Source organism: Coptis chinensis, chromosome 2 (assembly GCF_015680905.1).
Source record: "Coptis chinensis isolate HL-2020 chromosome 2, ASM1568090v1, whole genome shotgun sequence".
Lineage (NCBI taxonomy): Eukaryota > Viridiplantae > Streptophyta > Magnoliopsida > Ranunculales > Ranunculaceae > Coptis > Coptis chinensis.
Window position 1 is genome coordinate 42063353 of NC_141457.1, and position 8274 is coordinate 42071626.

Consider the following 8274-nt stretch of genomic DNA (forward strand, 5'->3'; position numbering starts at 1 on the left):
AGCCATGGTTTGGAAAAGTTTTTGGCTCACTTGTATGAAGGTGTCAAGACGATCCGGTTGTGTGGGTGTAGTAGTCACGGGTGGTGTGACTAGAACTATTTCAAGTGAATTATTTATGGGTGGATTTGGGTAGTTATTATTTACCGGAACGATACCTCTACTAGCATTATAATTATTATAACTACTTTGACCTTGTGCTTGACCTTGTCGAGGTTGCACTTGGTTGTTATAATTATTAAAATTCCCCGACCACAATCCTTGTCGTAGTGGGGCTTGGTTAAAAGGCATGCGTGGGCCTAACATATTGGTTATTGTACCCTTGAGGTGTGACGTTTTGGTTATTTCTCCAACCCGAAGTTGGAATTTTGTCTCCAAGGGGCGTTAGGTTCACTATTAATGGAACAAGCCCGTTCATAGGCTATAGGGGCGATTAAGTCGGGATGCTCGGGGCTCAACCGAAAACTACATGGATTTGAATTTACATTCATGACGGGGATTGGCTTTTGTTGTCAGAAATGGCATCTACCTTTTTGTGAGGGATTCAATTAGAGTTTTAAGCTCGGGATCTGATTTAACCTCAAACATCTTGGTAGCCTTAATCGTTGAAGAAGAACTAGCGGAGCGGGAGTAATCATCACTACCCCCCCGTTGTTATTTAAACTTTAGTTTGGTCCTCTAAAATTTATAAGCCTCCGAAGCTCCTTTGCTTAAGAAACTACCCCCATTCATTATGTCAAGGACTTCTTTATGGTGGTGTAGAAGTCCTTTGAAAAAGGCATGAACTAACGTGTCTTTCGCTAAGTTATGATGTGGACACTCTATAAGGAGATCGGTGAAACGATTCTAAGCCTCTGAAAATGTTTCATGAGGGTTTTGTCGAAAGAAATAAATCTTGGAAAGCATCTCATCCATCTTTAGGGGTGGGTAAAAATGTTCCATAAACATCTGAACAAGTTTAGCCCACGAGTCCACAGAATTAGGCGTTTGGGCAGTTAACCAAGACGCCGCCTTATCGGCTAAGGTGAAAGGGAATACCCTTAATTTAATTTGTTCCGTACCAACCGTAGGATAGTGGAATGTTGTTAGGACTTGTTCAATCCTACGCATGTGCTGATAAGGTTTTTCATGGTCTAATCCATGAAAAACGGGTAACAAATTAAAAATATTTGGAGGGATTCGGAAATCCCCCGCTGGGTCTGCTAGAATGATGCAAGATTTGGGGCTATCGCTCAAGGCTTTGTAGAAGTCAGAGAGAGGAGTCTCTCTTTCTTCTGCCATTATATAAGGTGGTGTATGTGAAATAGTAGCTAGAGCTGTAGTGTGTGGTATACTAGATAGACTTGATTGTTGATGTTGTTGTGTATTTACGTTCGGTGTTTTTGTTCGGCCAGACCTTAACCTCATACAAGGCTAAGACCAACTTAGCTAAACACGTCAACACTCCAAACAATTCTGATATACTAGTATAAACCTCTAACAGGAGATGTGAGGTGTGGAAGAAAGGAACACCTGATTAGTCCTTGCTTTAGCTTATGAATAGCGTCTTGTTTACGCTTGTTCAGTGTATATAGCAGGTTAGAACACTGAAAAATATGAAAGATCAAAGTTAGAATCAAAACTGTCGAAATCCGAAAAATTTGTTAAGGGCGCAGGTCGCGCTTGCATAGGTCGCGGTCGCGCTCAGTGTATTTTAGAATTCCAGAGTTTTAAGGGCGGGTCGCGCTCCACATGGGGGTGGGTTGCGCTCGTGGTTTAGTGAGTTAGGGCGGTTCGCGCTCAAGGAAGGCGCACGCGCGCTCAGTGTAATTTTTACCCGGAATTTTTCAACTCTGAAATGGGCAACCACAGTATGAATCAAACAATGGTGGGTGGGTGAAATGGGAATTTTTAAGTAGAGAGTACTTACACTTGAGAACATAGCATGCGGAAGGACTAAGAGTGGAACGAATCACTCTACTCCACTATATCTCATAGACTTGAGAGTAGAATCTTTGATAAACATAGACCCTCAAGTTTAGTTTTAGTTTACTTACATTTTGAGTTCATCGTTCATTTCGTAGGTAGACTAATTATTTTACTTTTATCAAATGGAGCCGCTGCCATCTTAGTTTCACTTTCGTATTGTTTTCGTAGTGTTAGTATTGTTCTTAAAGTCCTATTACACCCACCCACCCTTGTTTGATTCATACTGTGGTTGTCCATTTCAGAGTTGAAAAATTCCGGGTAAAATTACACCGAGCGTCGCAGCGCTCCTTCCTTGAGCTACTCCCCACCCTATAGCTGGAGCAAGAGCCGACCACCTAAAAACACTGTAATTTGAAAATTACCCGGAGCGCGACCGCGCCCTTAGCAAATTTTGTCGGATTTCGGCAGTTTTGATTCGAACTTTGATTTTTCATATTTTTGAGTGTTCTAACCTGTTATATACACTAAACACGCCAGAAACAAGACGCTTATTCATAAGCCGCAAGGAGGCAATCAGGTATTCCTTTCTTCCACACCTCGCCTCTCTGTTAGAGGTTTATACTAGTATATCGAATTGTTTGGAGTGTTGATGTGTTTAGCTAAGTTTGGTTTTAGCCTTGTATGAGATTAAGGTCCGGCGAACAAAACACCGAACGCCATTACACAACAACGCCAACAAACAAGTCTATCTAGTATACCACCCACTACACCTCTAGCTACTATTTCACACACATCACCGACACAATGCCCGACGAAGAAGAGGGGCCTCTCTCGACTTCTACAAAGCCTTGAGCGATAGCCCCAAATCGTGCATCGTTCTAGCGGACCACCGGGATTTCGAATCCCCAAATATTTTAATTTGTTACCCATTTTTCATGGATTAGACCACGAAAAACCTTATCAAATTATGCACGGATTGAACAAGTCCTAACAACATTCCACCATCCTACAGTTGGTACGGAACAAATTAAATTAAGGGTATTCCCTTTCACCTTAGCCGATAAAGGCGGTGTCTTGGTTAACTCGCCCAAACGCCTAATTGTGGACTCGTGGGCTAAACTTGTTCACCAAGTTTATGGAACATTTTTACCCACCCCTAAAGACGGATGAGATGCTTTCCAAGATTCATTTCTTTTCGACAAAATCCTCATGAAACATTTTCGAGGCTTGGAATCGCTTCACCGATCTCCTTATAGAGTGTCCACATCATAACTTAGCGAAGACACGTTAGTTCGTGGCTTTTTTCAAAGGACTTCTACACCACCATAAAGAAGTCCTTGACATAATGAATGGGGTAGTTTCTTAAGCAAAGGAGCTACGGAGGCTTATAAATTTTTAGAGGACCAAACTAAGCGAAATAACAACCGGTAGTGACGATTACTCCCGCCTCCGCTAGTTCTTCTTCAACAGTTAAGGCTACCAGTATGTTTGAGGTTAAATCAGATCCTGAGCTTAAAACTCTAATTGAATCCCTCACAAAAAAGGTAGAGGCCATTTCTGTACAACAAAAGCCAATCCCCATCATGAATGTAAATTCAAATCCATGTAGTTTCTGTTGAGCCCCGAAAGCATCCCGACTCCCCATCGTCCCTATAGCCTATGAACGGGCTTGTTCCATTAATAGTGAACCTAACGCCTTTGAGACAAAATCCCAACTTCGGTTGGAGAAATAACCAAAACGTCACACCTCAAGGGTACAATAACCAATATGTTAGGCCTACGCGACGCCTTTTAACCAAGCCCCACTACGACAAGGACGAGGTCGGGAATTTTAATAATTATAACAACCAAGTGCAACCTCGACAAGGTCAAGCACAAGGTCAAAGTAGTTATAATAATTATAATGCTAGTAGAGGTATCGTCGTTAAATAAATAATAACTACCCAAATCCACCCATAAATAATTCACGTGAAATAGTTCCAGTCACACCACCCGTGACTACTACACCCACACAACCGGATCGTCTTGACACCTTCATACAAGTGAGCCAAAAACTTTTCCAAACCATGGCTCAATCTAACCAACAGCTTCTACAATCCGTTAATAATTTAACCAAACAGTTGGCTCAAGATAAAGCCTAACCCAAAGGTGTGTTTCCAAGTAACGAAATACCTAATCCTAAAACAACAAATACAGCCTTTGAGGTAACCGATAATACTAGTAGTGAATATGAAAATGTAGGTGAGCTAAAGGCCATCACCACTCTCCGTTCTGGCAGAGTGGTTGGTAACAAAGTAACTATGCCTATAGTTACCACACTAGTAGCCCCTACACCTGCTATATTACTAGATAACGAAATAGAAACTGAAGAGCCTACCACTGTAGAGGTACCAGTTACAACAAAACCTAAGAAACAGGAAGCCACGGTTAAACACCCAGGTAATACCATTGCTAAATATAGACAGAAACCACCGTTTCCACAAAAATTAGCCATGTTAACTAGGGATACAAATTACGAGGAGATTAGGGATGTTTTTAAGAACCTAACTATAAACCTTCCCTTCCTCGAAGCTATAAAAAAGCTACCACACCATGCTAAGTTTCTTAAGGAATTGTTTACTACTAGGCGTAAGACCAATATACCAAAAGACGCCTTTTTAACAGAACAATTCCCAACTCTATCTAAACATAATGGAATTGTTAAGTACAAGGACCCTGGTCGTCCTACTGTACAATGCACCTTAGGAGATTCATATACGACGACCGCTTTATTAGACTTGGGGGCTAGTGTAAACTTACTCCCGTTTTATTTGTATAGACAAATAGGTCTAGACGAGATGCAACCCACTAGAATGACATTGCAATTAGCTGATCGGTCTATTAAGTATCCTAAGGGTGTCGTCGAAAATGTTCTGGTAAAAATTCAGGATTTTTACTATCCGGCTGATTTTGTCATCCTCGACGACGTAAGTCGATTAACCACTGGGTCCCGATCATTTTAGGGCGACCTTTTCTGGCAACTGCCAATGCTCTCATTAATTGCCGCGATGGTTCAATGTCCATGTGTTTTGGCCATCTTGCTGTTGAAGTCAATGTTTTTAAAACAAAGACACGCTTTATCCGATTAGCCTATGGATGGAGAGGTTAGCATGATCGAGGCGTTGCTTTCGAGATTATTTCAACAACACGTTCCCTGATAATCATATGCCCAAATTTCTTTCCTTTGGAAGATCAGACTACAATATTTCCATCCCTACACTAGTCGATACACATATTACGGATGAGGAGGAGATAGATGACTTTCTCAAAGATGTAGATGACTATCATAGTAACGAGGATATGACCAATCTAGATGAGCAATTTGATGAGTTTCTTCGAGAAGGTGATGAATCACCCTATCAAGAACTACTTTGTACAACATCCACCTTGATTCCCCTCCTTCCACCCTTTCAAAGGAATCTCGAGTTTGCACTCGATCCTTTTGTTTCTCCCGTGCTCCATAATTTTTTAAATCCACCTAGTAAAGAAATACTACAGAAGGACAAACCACTTGACACCTTCATTTTCAGAATTGAGATAGTCCCTACACACACAATGAATGAGTTTTGTGCTAAAACCACATCCTCATTGTTTACAGGCTGTCTTTCTACAACTTATCCCTATCCACCATATTCTCCACAACCATTCACTTTTCCACACTTATTTACTAGAACACCCACTCATTCAAAAATGAAAAATAAGGTGCATGATAGGTTACATAATAGGGTTATCCGACTTCGCTTTCATTTCACTAGGTTGAGTCATAGGAAATCTTGGTGCTTGATTGTGTTTGGATATGTTTTCTGTGATATTTATTTATGGAATGATCCACAATTATTTCGGTTGTTGATATATGATAAACTGCATGTTCATACATACATCTAGATAAAGTCTCGAGTATCTGACTATAAACGATTCAACTTTTGTGTTTGGTGCATTCGAGTTGCTTAGAGTTGCTTAGGCCGTTTTATTGTATTACGATTCGGGTTGACATAATTCATGAATTTAGAGTTCAATTGTTCGCATAACGTACGTCATGCACGCACTTCGAGGCATTTTCCACTATCTTATATGTCATCCACGGTCGGAATGGAGTGTTTTATGGATCATTGGATTGGAAATTCTCTCCTGATCATTTCCATATCTCATTCGCAAAAATCGGACCGGTAACGAAGCGGCAATTTTAATTTGAAGTTTTGCAAAATATCGAAAAAAAATCACAAATTTCGATTTTGGGCTTGGGCCCAACCCGCGCCCACCGACAGCCACGATCATACGCCTTACCTTCACTAGCACTCTCGCGATCTTCTTCTCCATCCGCCATTAACGCCAAGCTCCAAAAACCTAAAAAAACAAAATCAAAATAAAAAGAAAACTAAAATTAACCCACGGCCCAAATCAAATCCCAACCCAAATCGATTCCAAACACCACCGACCACCACCACTACCGATTTACATCACTAAAAACCACTGAAAATTCAAAATTTTGGTGCTGCCGCGCCACCACTCCACCACCACCACTGTTGCTTCAACCGGTCGATTAAAATCCCACCACTACATTCCAAACTTCCAATGGCTCAACAACGCCGAATTTTGCCAGAGCAAGCTTTTACCGCCGACCACTTCGCACCGTTTTACGGTGACGAGATGATCAGTCGAGACTGGAGTAGCTTGTGGTACTCGACTGAAGCCTATTACCATGAGGACTTAGTCCGACGGTTCTACGATACGAGGGAGTTGGAAGGGACGAGGATTTTTGTTGTTGTGGCGAAGAGGCGGAAGGAAGTGACGATCGGGTTGTTGGGTTGAGATTCTAGGTATTCCGCCTAGAATCCATCCGGATGTCACCCCCGTAGGAGTCCCAAAGATAATGGGGTAGAACCATTGATGCACGAGATAGTTATTGGAGGGACTACAATGCAAGATCGCATTGTGTTCGACAAGGCTTCCCTTAGATCCAACCCGGCTGGCTTCTGATTGGATTAGTCGAACGCGTCTAGGGAAGGGAAGGTCAGCGATATCGGCCTGAACTGCCTCCATATCTTATGGATACTCCAGGAGCGGAAGTATGACTTCTGCATCTTAGAGTTTTTACTGAGCATGATTAGGGGAGTAGGGAGGACTGTTGCCCCTCTCTCTGTGTTGATAACAAAGATCATGCTCAAGTTGAGAGCAGCTCAGGCGACTGATCGGACATACATCATTCTCCACCGTAACCCTCGCATCTATAAAGAGTGTGTCCAACGGGTTTGGAGATTAGCTAAGGATAGAGAAGAAGAAGAAGAGGATGGAGGAGCTGAGAATGCCGAGGAGGCTGGGGGACATAAGGATGCCTCCGAGGATGAGGAGGACTTGACCTGTTTTGACGCGGATGCCTTGGAGAGGTGCTGGACAGATGCAGAACGCATGGCTGTGATCCATCGAGGCATGCGTACGCTTAACACTATCTGTGAAGACCTCCGCACTTTCGACGGCGAACGCGATGCATCACAACTTCGAGCTCCATCTACCGAGAGAGGAGGAGAGAGGGGAACAGATGATTAGCCGAGTGATATCAAAATGAATAGTTTACCTACTAAATGAACGATGAATTCATACCGTAAGTAAACTAAAACCGGACTTTTACGAAGTCTATTATCAAAGCTTCTACTCGATCGAATTGCACTAAGTGGAGTAGGAAGTTCGCTCCACTCCTAGTTCCCTAGCATGGATTGTTTTCTAAGTCTGAGAAATCAGTCTTAAGTCAATGAGAGCTTTACGAAATGTTATGCTAACAAGACGCGTTATTTTAAATAACTAGATATAATAAATAACAAGATAAAATATAAACTAAAGTTAATCTACGAAGCTACGGAAATACGATTGTTGAATCTAGATAAAGGATTAGAGGGGAATTGAATCCACCTTGACTCCAACTTAACAACCTAGCGTAGAATGTTGTATCTCAACTCTCACGTTCTTACGGCGAGAATTTCGAGTCTAATCCCTAGTGTTCATGGCATTCCTACCGGATACTAACTAGCATGTGAGGTCGTCCACCCATTCTCATGGCGAAACACGACCTTCTAGAGTGGAATAGATTCTATAACCAATTCTATACTAACCACTAAGTTTTCATCAAGGCTTCATCAACCCCTCTAATGGAGGTTTTAGCCTTGATTCATCAAACTAACATTTCCCATTGAATCTAAACTAAACATAATGTAAGAAATTGAGATTTACTTAATTAAACAATAATGAAATCTAAATTAATGACTAAAATGAAATAAGAACAAGAATTGAAATTAGATCTAGAAATGGAAATGACAAAAATCGAAATTGATAAAAAAT

At 41.5% G+C, this 8274-nt stretch overlaps 1 non-coding gene across 1 annotated transcript; it reads left to right on the forward strand.

Annotated features, from left to right (window-relative positions):
- The first annotated feature begins 799 nt into the window (after positions 1-799).
- Positions 800-903, forward strand: LOC147516097 (small nucleolar RNA R71). The gene has a single exon (XR_015214630.1). It is a non-coding gene; the product is annotated as a small nucleolar RNA R71 (small nucleolar RNA).
- The last annotated feature ends 7371 nt before the right edge of the window (positions 904-8274 follow it).